Genomic DNA, 13,214 nt, shown 5'->3' with positions numbered 1-13,214 from the left:
CTCCTCCAGCAGCTACTCCAGAAGCTGGGGCGCCTAGTGGTGGTGCAGGGGGCGGCTCCAGAGGAAGCACAGGGGAGCAGCTCCTCACAGACTCTATCTCCTGCTGGAGCGAGAAGGAAGAGCTCTGCTGCTCCTGTCGTCGACGCTCCTGCTCCTCACGCAGGCGGTGGTGTAGTCTCTCCAAGTGGCTGGACTGTCCGGCCACGGGACGGCGAAGCGGACGCTCAGCAAGGCGGGAGGGTAAGAAGGGGATTGTGACACCCACTTTGTAAATTGCTAGGATAATGTCAGTAGAGGAACAATTTCTCCTTATGTGAGTTTGACCTTTATGTACCATCACATGTGAACACCATATTTAAAAACAAATAACTGTTAAGATATATGCTACCAAAACATGCATCATGCTGGGTTTTCATGTTGTGTGCATTTTGTGACAACATAAAAAAAATGTGACAAGAAATATATTAAAAATCCCAAAAGTGGAATTTAAGTTCTAAAGGAAATTTAGAATTTGAGAAAAGAGAAGAAATATTATACAAATGAGATAAAATAGATATATAAAATAACTAGATGTGGTTATTTAAATTTAACCTAAGTATGAACTCCCCAAATATAAACTCAAATTTTGAATTTGAATTTGAAAAGGAAAGAGAAAGAGGAAAGAAAAATAGAAATGAAAAAGGAATTGAAAAAGGGAAAATAAAAATAAGGGAAAACCTCATCTGGGCCAAAACCCATTTGTCTCGGCCCACCAAACCCCGCATGCGCCAGTCCACTACTGCCCTCATCCACTGGTCGATGGGGCCGCTCAGCAGACCAGCCAGCACTTCCTGTGTTTGCTTCACTGGCGCGTGGGCCCCTCCTATCAAGTTTATCCCCTTCCCCTGTCCGGTCCGGTGTTGAGCGAATTCCTCCGTGGATCTCTCCGGTCATTCCGCCACCGCCTTGGTTGTTGGATCGACCGAGTTTCTTGCCACCAAATTCTGTGAAATCCACTGCTCCAGTGAATAACTACCGTGTCGGCTGCCTTCCCCAGTTCCCCTCCTCTCCATTTCTCCCCTTCTGACCACCCATGGCGCTCGGCACCCAGTGTCTCTGCTCACCCTTGGCGACCGAACAGGTGAACCACCCACTCCTTTCCGCCGTCCTCTAAGGGCCATCCAGTTGCACCTACGCGTGAGCTCTCCCTTCAACACTCCAGTGCCCGAGCTCCCTCCCCTGTGGCCTCCGCTCGGTGCGCCCCTCTCTGCTCCTCTGCCGTGTCCCTGCTAGCGCCTGCCGTCAACCACCCGCCGTCCGAGCAGACACCGGGCGCCAGCAAACTACGTGGAGGCTAGCTAGAGGTGCCGGGGATCCAGCCGCACGCATCGCGTCCCTCGGCTGGCGTGATTCACCACCGGAGGGCCGGTGATTTCACGACATTGGTGGTCGTCGCCGCGGGTCCGCGCTTCAACGTGAGCCCGTGCTCTCTCACGGCCATCTGATGTAAGTACCCCTTCCAATCTTTGGTGGTGGGCCCAGCATCGTGTAGGTCACCACTGGTAGAGGGATTAGCGCCCGATGCGTCGGATTGAGATTTGCCGGTGATGCTCCGCCGTATGGGAGCGGCTGTGCCGCTGCTCTGGCGCTGGCGGCTGGAGGTGGGAGATTGTCCCTGCGCCGTCGATTCGGAGATAAGGGGTCAGGATTGGATCTCACAGGGGCTAGCTGTAAACGGTAGATCTGATATCCTACGGCTCGAAGTATACCGCGTTTCATTAAACTGTAGCCGTCAGATCTCGATCCTGTGGACTGAATCACGTACCGGTTCGGGGTGAAGATAATTTAATCTAAGCCGCCAGTTTTGATCCAACGGTCCTTATTGAACAATACCCCTTCGCCGTAGTGTTTTTGCAAAAGAGCCCTCTGTGATTTGGTGAATCAACCCGCCATCCTTACGCAATTGTTCTCTGTGTCTAGAAATACTTACCCCGAGCCCCCTGTACTTTGCAGAAAATGAGGCCCAGTCCAGAGCATAATAAAATCAGGGAAAATGATTATTAAATAGATTTTTAATAGGAAAATAATTCCTAGAACTTCAATAATTCATAGAAAATTCATCCTAACTCCAAATTAATCCATTCCAGTTCCTAAAATTTTGTAATTTTATTCTTTATCACCTAGAGCCTCTGTTATGTCATGAAAACAGTAAGAAATTTATTTATCACTTAATCCTATTTAAAGCACATAAAATCTTTGAAAATGCATAACTTAAATTCTATAACTCCAAAAATTATGATTCTTGTTCCTAGAATTTTATTTTAAGGTGTAGATTATTACTGTGTATTTTGTTTATATGTTTGGTGTAATGTTAATTTTCCCTATATCTTGTGCTTGTTTGTATTGTGGCGAGTAGAAGAACCCGTTGCTGAGGAATCCTGGTGAGCAGCAGGTTGAAGTAGCTGAGCAGGAGCTCATTGAAGGCAAGTTGTGCCCTTGACCACTTTTTACCCAATAATGTTCTTTAATATCACTTATCCATGCATAGGTTAATTTTGATGGGACCCAATAGGTCACCCTAGATTGTTTATCTCATTACCTTGTTTACCCCTGAATCACTTGGGTAGTTTGCTATTGCTTTATATGGTTTTGGGATAATCATTTATCACCTCTATGTTCCAATTCTTGTTGTTATTCTGTTTATGTTCATGTTGTTATCATTAATGTTAATTGGAACATAGAGCTTAACTTGAGAACCACGTGCCACCACAAGGGTTTAATGGGACGCCCTTGGCTGATTAACTAGGAAAGCTAGTGGAAGACTACCTTACCCGAAAGGGGCAAGGGCAGTAGGGGAGAGGTCAGTGCGGGGAGGTCCCTGGTTGATTTTGCTGCGATGGCGGTCAGCCAGGAACCCTGTACTGGATCTTCCCATAAACTGTAGCGGGTTTTCGGAAGCTAGTGGAACTTTGTAAAGGCCTCGTAGTGTTGCCCTGCCGCGCTTCCTAGGTAGAGGTGTATGGGATTCGCGACCCCTTGGCAGATGGGTAACATGACTTGTGGGTAAAGGGTACAACCTCTGCAGAGTGTAAAACTGGTATACTAGCCGAGCTCACGGTCATGAGCAGCTCAGGACTCTCTGATGTTTAAATTATGGAACTTAAATTCAATTTTGTCATTTGCATTGCATGGGTTTATTATTAATTTTGTTCTATTACTTTATTTAAGGTTTGGTATTTACTTACACTTAGTAATTGCTAATAAAATTTTGACCAACTACTTAAAAGCAATGCTCAGCTTTAACCATTCTCTTTGATAAGCCTTACACTCCATGAGCTCCCACCTTTGGTGAGTTCATGTCACATTATTCCCCACAACTTGTTGAGCGATGATCATGTGTGAGCTCACCCTTGCTGTCTCACACCCCCCCACAGGAGAAGAGCAGGTGGTTCAGGAGGAGCCACAAGGCGAGGAGTTTGATCTGATCTAGGTGGCGTTTCTCAGTTGACATTGGCGCCAACGATCCTTAGTTCGTGTTATATTTATCTTTTATTTTTGTAAGTCTTCCGCTATGTAATAAATACTCTGACTATTGTGACATTTATCTCTATACACTCTGTTATTATATATGTTGTCTTCTTGGCGCATGTATGAGATGCACCTGGCTTTGTTCCTTAAAGCCGGGTGTGACAGAAGTGGTATCAGAGGAAATGTTGACTGTAGGACGAAACCTAGATAGAAATGGACAACCCTTACCTACTTATCTTATTCTGATTCATTCTACACTTACCTTACTCTGATTCTTTCTATACTTATCTTGATCCAGTCTCATCTTCTACTGTTCCACTCTGATCATTCTTACCTTTTCTACTCCAAGACAAGACGGATTTCACACCTTGGAATCCCTACCCCTATGACATTCTTAAGAGTTAGGGAAGCCTAAGACAAAATTAAAACTATTTTCTCTATTAAAAAAATGTTGGTTGATTGTGCTGATGATCAATGCCTGATTTGCTTCTTTGATTGATTGAAATAGTATAGACGGGCATCTTAGCATGTACCACCATAAGGTAATGAATTAGCTTTAGTAGGTGACACACTTAGCTAATAAATCCCCCAAAGTAACATGCTTCGTAATCACTGCCTTGTCTACAATCCTTTCTTTCGTACCCTATGTTTCTAACCCAGATGAGCTACCCCTATAGTGTTAGAAGAGAACACTATAGATGTGATCCTTGGTATGTCGTGGTTAAGAAAGGTAAAGACAGTATATACACTGTGCTAAAGGAACCATAGAACTCACCAGTTCCAAAGGAGAAAGATTTGAAGTTGGAATTGCAGTAACTACCGCCACCAAACTAGCGGCATTCTTAGTCGATGGGAAGTTTGTTGGTGACAACATCCGTGTGGTTAAGGATTTTCCGGATGTCTTTCTAGAGGAGTTACCAGGGATGCCACCAGATACGGAAGTTGAGTTGGTCATTAATCCCTTATCTAGGACTGCCCCTACTTTCAAACGGCCATACATGATGTCTGAAGAAGAGTTAAAGGGACTGAAGAAGCAGTTAACGGAGTTACAAGAGGCTGGGTACATTCGTTCGGATTCTTCACCTTGGGGAGCACCGGTCTTGTTTGTACAGAAGAAGGATGGATCGCAGCGGATGTGTGTGGATTATAGATCTCTTAATGATGTTACGGTGAAGAACAAGTATCTGTTGCCCCGTATTGAAGATTTATTTGATCAGATGAGAGGTGCTAGAGTATTTTCGAAGATTGATCTCCGATCGGGTTACCATCAGATGAGGATTAGACCATCGGATATTCCTAAGACCGCATTCTCGACTTGTTATGGATTATATGAGTTTACCGTTATGTCGTTGGATTAACCAATGCACCAACTATTTTATGGATCTGAAGAATAAGGTGTTTATGGAGTATTTGGACAGATTCGTCGTGGTGTTCATCGATGACATTCTTATCTATTCTAAGAGTGAAAGTGATCATGAGAAACATGTGAGATTGGTGCTACAGAAGCTACGAGATAATCAACTCTACACTAAGTATAGCAAATGCGAGTTTTGGATTGGTGAGGTGCCATTCCTTGGACATATCATTTCTAATGGAGGAATATCAGTGGATCCTGCTAAAGTCAAGGAGATAGTGGTGTGGAGCATACCCACTACAAGATTCAGAGTTTCTTGGGACTTGTAGGATATTATTGGAGATTTATTGAAGGATTTTCTAAGATTGCTAAGCCTATGACCTCACTTCTGGAGAAGGGAATAGAGTTTAAGTGAGATGAGAAGTACCAAGATAGCTTTGATCGATTAAAGAAGAGATTGATGTCACCACCAGTGTTGGTTATGCCAGATCTACAGAAAGGATTTGACATTTATTGTGATGCATGTGGCCAAGGACTTGGATGTGTGCTTATGCAAGATGGTCATGTGATCGCCTACGCGTCTCGTCAATTGCGGAAACATGAGTTAAACTACCCCACTCATGACTCAGAACTGACAACCGTAGTGCATGCGCTTAAGATTTGGAGACATTATATCATGAGAAGTGCCAAGTATACACGGATCATAAGACTTTGAAGAACATATTCATACAGCAGGATCTCAACCTTAGGCAACACCGTTGGTTGGAGCTTATTAAGGATTATGATTTGGAGATTCACTATTACCCGGGCAAGGCAAATTTGGTTGCAGATGCCTTGAGTCGCAAGGAGCATGTTCATTCAGCTATTGTTGCCCAGCTACCTGATGAGATTGTTGAGGACTTCAGGAGACTTAACCTGGGGATAGTTGCTCATACTGAAGGAGTTACTATTGATGTGGAACCTACTTTGGAGCAAGAGATCCGCAAAGGACAAATTGGTGATGCTAAATAAAAGAGATTAAGGATCTGATTACTGAAGGTCGAGTTCCGGAATTTACGGAAGATGAGCAAGGCACTGTATGGTTCAAGGACAGAATGTGTGTTCCTGATATTAAAAGCCTTCGAGAGACTATTTTAAAGGGGGCCCATGATTCGGATTATTCTATTCATCCTGGTAGTACTAAGATGTATCAGGATTTGAAGTGGAAGTATTGGTGGTATGGATTGAAAAGAGATGTGGCTGCACATGTGGCTATGTGCGATGTATGTCAAAGAGTTAGGGTCAAACACCAAAGGCCAGCAGGACTATTGCACCCACTAAAGATACCCGAGTGGAAGTGTGAAGAGATTGGTATGGATTTCATTACTGGATTGCCTCACACCCAGAAAGGATATGATGCTATATGGGTGATTGTGGATAGATTGACTAAAGTGGCCCACTTTATTCCTGTAAAGACTACCTATAAAGGCTCTCAGCTGGCAGAGTATATATGGCTCGGATTGTGTCTCTACACGGTGTACCGAAGAAGATCATTTCGGATAGAGGATCACAGTTTACCTTCAGATTTTGGAAGGGTTTTCATGAGAATATGGATACGAAGTTGAATTTTAGTACGGCTTATCACCCTCAGACTGATGGACAGACTGAAAGGACTAATCAAGTATTGGAAGATATGTTGAGAGCATGTGCCCTTCAGCATGGAGGAAGTTGGGATAAGAGTCTACCTTATGCTGAGTTCTCATATAATAATGGTTACCAGGCCAGTCTGAAGATGTCACCTTTTGAAGCTTTATATGGGAGGAAGTGCAGAACTCCTTTGTATTGGGATCAGACTGGTGAGAGACAATTCTTTGGACCTGAACTTATTCAAGAGGTAGAAGAATAAGTCTGTATAATTCGGGAGAAATTGAGGGTGGCTCAAACTAGGTAAAAGAGTTATGCTGATAATAGAAGGAGGCCACTGGAATTTGAAGAAGGAGATTATGTGTACCTCAAGGTGTCACCACTTCGTGGAATGAGGAGATTCAAAGTTAAGGGCAAATTGTCCCCACGCTATATTGGACCATTCTTGATCTTTAGGCGAGTTGGGGAGATGGCATACCAACTTGAGTTACCGGATAGTCTATCAGATGTGCATAATGTGTTCCACGTATCTCAACTGAAGAAGTGTCTCCGTGTTCCCGAGGAACAGTTACCAATGGAAGAGCTCAGTGTTCAAGGTGATTTGACTTACACGGAGTACCCGAACAAGATTTTGGATACTTTGACTCGAGTTACAAGAAATGAGGTGATAAAGATGTGTAAAGTACAATGGAGTCACCACAGTGAAGATGAAGCAACTTGGGAAAGAGAAGAAGAGCTTCGTATAAATTTTCCCCATCTTTTTCCTAGTTCTTCTTAAATCTCGAGGACGAGATTATTTTTAAGGGGGGTAGGATTTGTGACACCCACTTTGTAAATTGCTAGGATAATGTCAGTAGAGGAACAATTTCTCCTTATGTGAGTTTGACCTTTATGTACCATCACATGTGAACACCATATTTAAAAACAAATAACTGTTAAGATATATGCTACCAAAACATGCATCATGCTGGGTTTTCATGTTGTGTGCATTTTGTGACAACATAAAAAAAATGTGACAAGAAATATATTAAAAATCCCAAAAGTGGAATTTAAGTTCTAAAGGAAATTTAGAATTTGAGAAAAGAGAAGAAATACTATACAAATGAGATAAAATAGATATATAAAATAACTAGATGTGGTTATTTAAATTTAACCTAAGTATGAACTCCCCAAATATAAACTCAAATTTTGAATTTGAATTTGAAAAGGAAAGAGAAAGAGGAAAGAAAAATAGAAATGAAAAAGGAATTGAAAAAGGGAAAATAAAAATAAGGGAAAACCTCATCTGGGCCAAAACCCATTTGTCTCGGCCCACCAAACCCCGCATGCGCCAGTCCACTACTGCCCTCATCCACTGGTCGATGGGGCCGCTCAGCAGACCAGCCAGCACTTCCTGTGTTTGCTTCACTGGCGCGTGGGCCCCTCCTATCAAGTTTATCCCCTTCCCCTGTCCGGTCCGGTGTTGAGCGAATTCCTCCGTGGATCTCTCCGGTCATTCCGCCACCGCCTTGGTTGTTGGATCGACCGAGTTTCTTGCCACCAAATTCTGTGAAATCCACTGCTCCAGTGAATAACTACCGTGTCGGCTGCCTTCCCCAGTTCCCCTCCTCTCCATTTCTCCCCTTCTGACCACCCATGGCGCTCGGCACCCAGTGTCTCTGCTCACCCTTGGCGACCGAACAGGTGAACCACCCACTCCTTTCCGCCGTCCTCTAAGGGCCATCCAGTTGCACCTACGCGTGAGCTCTCCCTTCAACACTCCAGTGCCCGAGCTCCCTCCCCTGTGGCCTCCGCTCGGTGCGCCCCTCTCTGCTCCTCTGCCGTGTCCCTGCTAGCGCCTGCCGTCAACCACCCGCCGTCCGAGCAGACACCGGGCGCCAGCAAACTACGTGGAGGCTAGCTAGAGGTGCCGGGGATCCAGCCGCACGCATCGCGTCCCTCGGCTGGCGTGATTCACCACCGGAGGGCCGGTGATTTCACGACATTGGTGGTCGTCGCCGCGGGTCCGCGCTTCAACGTGAGCCCGTGCTCTCTCACGGCCATCTGATGTAAGTACCCCTTCCAATCTTTGGTGGTGGGCCCAGCATCGTGTAGGTCACCACTGGTAGAGGGATTAGCGCCCGATGCGTCGGATTGAGATTTGCCGGTGATGCTCCGCCGTATGGGAGCGGCTGTGCCGCTGCTCTGGCGCTGGCGGCTGGAGGTGGGAGATTGTCCCTGCGCCGTCGATTCGGAGATAAGGGGTCAGGATTGGATCTCACAGGGGCTAGCTGTAAACGGTAGATCTGATATCCTACGGCTCGAAGTATACCGCGTTTCATTAAACTGTAGCCGTCAGATCTCGATCCTGTGGACTGAATCACGTACCGGTTCGGGGTGAAGATAATTTAATCTAAGCCGCCAGTTTTGATCCAACGGTCCTTATTGAACAATACCCCTTCGCCGTAGTGTTTTTGCAAAAGAGCCCTCTGTGATTTGGTGAATCAACCCGCCATCCTTACGCAATTGTTCTCTGTGTCTAGAAATACTTACCCCGAGCCCCCTGTACTTTGCAGAAAATGAGGCCCAGTCCAGAGCATAATAAAATCAGGGAAAATGATTATTAAATAGATTTTTAATAGGAAAATAATTCCTAGAACTTCAATAATTCATAGAAAATTCATCCTAACTCCAAATTAATCCATTCCAGTTCCTAAAATTTTGTAATTTTATTCTTTATCACCTAGAGCCTCTGTTATGTCATGAAAACAGTAAGAAATTTATTTATCACTTAATCCTATTTAAAGCACATAAAATCTTTGAAAATGCATAACTTAAATTCTATAACTCCAAAAATTATGATTCTTGTTCCTAGAATTTTATTTTAAGGTGTAGATTATTACTGTGTATTTTGTTTATATGTTTGGTGTAATGTTAATTTTCCCTATATCTTGTGCTTGTTTGTATTGTGGCGAGTAGAAGAACCCGTTGCTGAGGAATCCTGGTGAGCAGCAGGTTGAAGTAGCTGAGCAGGAGCTCATTGAAGGCAAGTTGTGCCCTTGACCACTTTTTACCCAATAATGTTCTTTAATATCACTTATCCATGCATAGGTTAATTTTGATGGGACCCAATAGGTCACCCTAGATTGTTTATCTCATTACCTTGTTTACCCCTGAATCACTTGGGTAGTTTGCTATTGCTTTATATGGTTTTGGGATAATCATTTATCACCTCTATGTTCCAATTCTTGTTGTTATTCTGTTTATGTTCATGTTGTTATCATTAATGTTAATTGGAACATAGAGCTTAACTTGAGAACCACGTGCCACCACAAGGGTTTAATGGGACGCCCTTGGCTGATTAACTAGGAAAGCTAGTGGAAGACTACCTTACCCGAAAGGGGCAAGGGCAGTAGGGGAGAGGTCAGTGCGGGGAGGTCCCTGGTTGATTTTGCTGCGATGGCGGTCAGCCAGGAACCCTGTACTGGATCTTCCCATAAACTGTAGCGGGTTTTCGGAAGCTAGTGGAACTTTGTAAAGGCCTCGTAGTGTTGCCCTGCCGCGCTTCCTAGGTAGAGGTGTATGGGATTCGCGACCCCTTGGCAGATGGGTAACATGACTTGTGGGTAAAGGGTACAACCTCTGCAGAGTGTAAAACTGGTATACTAGCCGAGCTCACGGTCATGAGCAGCTCAGGACTCTCTGATGTTTAAATTATGGAACTTAAATTCAATTTTGTCATTTGCATTGCATGGGTTTATTATTAATTTTGTTCTATTACTTTATTTAAGGTTTGGTATTTACTTACACTTAGTAATTGCTAATAAAATTTTGACCAACTACTTAAAAGCAATGCTCAGCTTTAACCATTCTCTTTGATAAGCCTTACACTCCATGAGCTCCCACCTTTGGTGAGTTCATGTCACATTATTCCCCACAACTTGTTGAGCGATGATCATGTGTGAGCTCACCCTTGCTGTCTCACACCCCCCCACAGGAGAAGAGCAGGTGGTTCAGGAGGAGCCACAAGGCGAGGAGTTTGATCTGATCTAGGTGGCGTTTCTCAGTTGACATTGGCGCCAACGATCCTTAGTTCGTGTTATATTTATCTTTTATTTTTGTAAGTCTTCCGCTATGTAATAAATACTCTGACTATTGTGACATTTATCTCTATATACTCTGTTATTATATATGTTGTCTTCTTGGCGCATGTATGAGATGCACCTGGCTTTGTTCCTTAAAGCCGGGTGTGACAGGGATGACTGACTTTCGTGCAGTGTGTCTAAGTCGAGCCATCTACAAAAGACATCGCAGGCAAAAGGGTGAGAACAGAATTAATATGACCAGCAAATAATGAATCATAAGTAAATGAAGGATTAGAATAAAACATGATTTTCAGCAAGGTATAATATATAGTAGAACATAGGTTTGGTCGGTATGACCAACTTTTGAAGGGATATCAAAGTCAAGGCAGGGACAGAGGTCCATAGTCCTTAGAACGACCATTCTACTCTAGGTTAGCGGTCCTACAGTCAGCACGGCTTTGATACCACTTATGTCACACCCGGTTTTAGAAGGCAAACCGAATGTGAACCATGTACGTGCCAGGATCAGTTATTCACGTACACAACAGTTACATAACATGGACATCATCACACAGTGCTCAAAATAGTATTAATAAGGGAAATAGTCGATTACATCATACGTCTGAGACGTCCATATAGTTCTTACAATAAATCAAAGTGCGGAAAAGAAACGTAGATAAACGCGGCCTTCACAGGCAGCCGACTGGGGGTTGCCGCTAACCCACACCTAGAACTCGTCGTAGTCTTGAAACTCCTGGAAGTCTCCTTCCACAGCTTCATCTTCGCCTGAGCAGTGGTTGCAATGCTGACAACCTGGGGATGGGGGGGTTTGGTGTGTAGAGCAAGGGTGAGTACACATCAACATACTCAGCAAGCATCCTGTTTGGCTGTAGTGGACTAGCTGTATGTGGGGATAAGTCAAGCAGTTGCTTTTAGTTGGTCAGATTATTACTTACTAGTAGAAAGCCAAGTTTTAGCATTAACCCAAGTTATTAACCCAAACGTACTCCTTTCCAAACGGAAAGAGTACCACTTACCAGCACCATAGTCATAATCAAAACCATCAATCTCATAACCACCTGTACCAAAGTATCTCTGATCAAGTACCACTAATCACTGGAGCTCCCTTGGCCGCTCATAACCGTGAGCACGGCTGATATATCAGTTTTCAAACACTCTGCAGAGGTTGTGCACTTTACCCACAAGCCGTGATTCCCATTCTGCCCGGAGAGAGCTACTCCCCATTGACCACTACCTAGGTGGCCTAGCAGGGCATCACTACGTAGCCTTTACAAAGATTCCCCGGGGCTGTAGCCGCCCGTTAGGTTTCCTAAATGCACCGCACTCCTCCCCAAGGGGCGAACCCAAACTTGGCAGAGCGAGCCGCATACACCGAGCCCCATTGACGGCACGACGGCTAAGCGAACTACACCCCGGATCCTCTAATTATTCAGCTAAGGGCACCCCATTCCACCCTCATGGTTGCACTGTTTTCCCGGGCGGTCATCCATAGAACAGGTCCTTACGGAGAGGCACTCGAGAAACCGCTCGAGCCCCCTTGATGACCACAAGTACAACATCATAATAAGAGAAGGGAAAACAGCGTATCATAGATAATCTCATCATGTTCATTGATTAGAGTTAAGCAATAGAATAAAGCTAAACAGTAATAATCCAACCCAAATAGGTGAACAAGGACATGGATCACAAAAGCTAGTCAATCCTTAGGCATAAATGTGTAAAGCGGGAGGTGAATTAAATAATGAATAGAACATAGATAGGTCAAGGGACACTTGCCTCCACCAAACGACTGCTGCTCAGGGGCTTCTCCTGCGGGTTCCTCGGGCTCTTCAACCGGATCGTTCTCTATGCGAGCGCAAACATACATACATCCACACATTTAATACAAAAGAACAGTACACCATACAATAGAATGCAATAAGTAAACAGACGTTCCACGCGGCTCGCGAGTACGGTTAAGAGAGAAAGAGGAAAAGACAGTCGAGAAACGATCACGTTACATGATTATAAATTAGCCACTCGCTTAATGGAAGGAAATTTAATGTAGACACTATGTTTAGCGTAAAGTAAAGTCATGTTTCATGTCTAATTGTTATAAGCAGGTGGAGATAAATAAAAGGATGGTCGTGCGGCGAGACGCGCGACAAAGCTCTCTAAAACAAATTAAGAAGTTAACGACTCGTCGCGCGACCGAGCACGCAACGAGACACTTCGCCTTAGTTACGAGGAGACGTTAAGCGTCGCGCGACGAAGCGCACGACGGCATACGTCGACTAAACTGAGTCCAAAGTGGAACGTCGCGTGAATACACACGCGGCGTTACACCTTAAACAACCTGAAACAAAAATGGATCGCCGCGCGACGAAGCGCACGACGCAACACAAGTTAGAATCTGAATTTAGACAAATCCGTCGCGCGGCGAAGCGCGCGACGCAACACGCTAATTAACAAATAATCATCGCGAGCGCGGGCGAGCGAAGATACGGGCGAGGCCGGGACGGGGAACGGGCGGCCGAGCCGGGGGCGGGGGCGCGCGGGCGAGCGGGGCTCGCCGCGCCGCGGGAGGGCGCCGAGCCGCGGGAGGGCGCGGGCAGGGGCGGGCGCCGCCGCGAGGGGAGGCCGGGCGGGGGCCGAGCGCCGCTGGG

The 13,214-nt window shown here is 45.0% G+C and overlaps 1 long non-coding RNA gene across 1 annotated transcript; it reads left to right on the top strand.

Annotated features, from left to right (window-relative positions):
- The first annotated feature begins 269 nt into the window (after positions 1-269).
- On the top strand, positions 270-9,775 carry LOC118473420 (uncharacterized). Its single transcript, XR_004852872.1, has 3 exons — positions 270-1,485; positions 2,396-8,532; positions 9,443-9,775. It is a non-coding gene; the product is annotated as an uncharacterized lncRNA (long non-coding RNA).
- The last annotated feature ends 3,439 nt before the right edge of the window (positions 9,776-13,214 follow it).

The sequence above is a fragment of the Zea mays genome, chromosome 9, assembly GCF_902167145.1.
Source record: "Zea mays cultivar B73 chromosome 9, Zm-B73-REFERENCE-NAM-5.0, whole genome shotgun sequence".
Lineage (NCBI taxonomy): Eukaryota > Viridiplantae > Streptophyta > Magnoliopsida > Poales > Poaceae > Zea > Zea mays.
The sequence above is the reverse complement of the archived record's forward strand: the minus strand, read 5'-3'. Positions and strand labels throughout refer to the sequence as shown.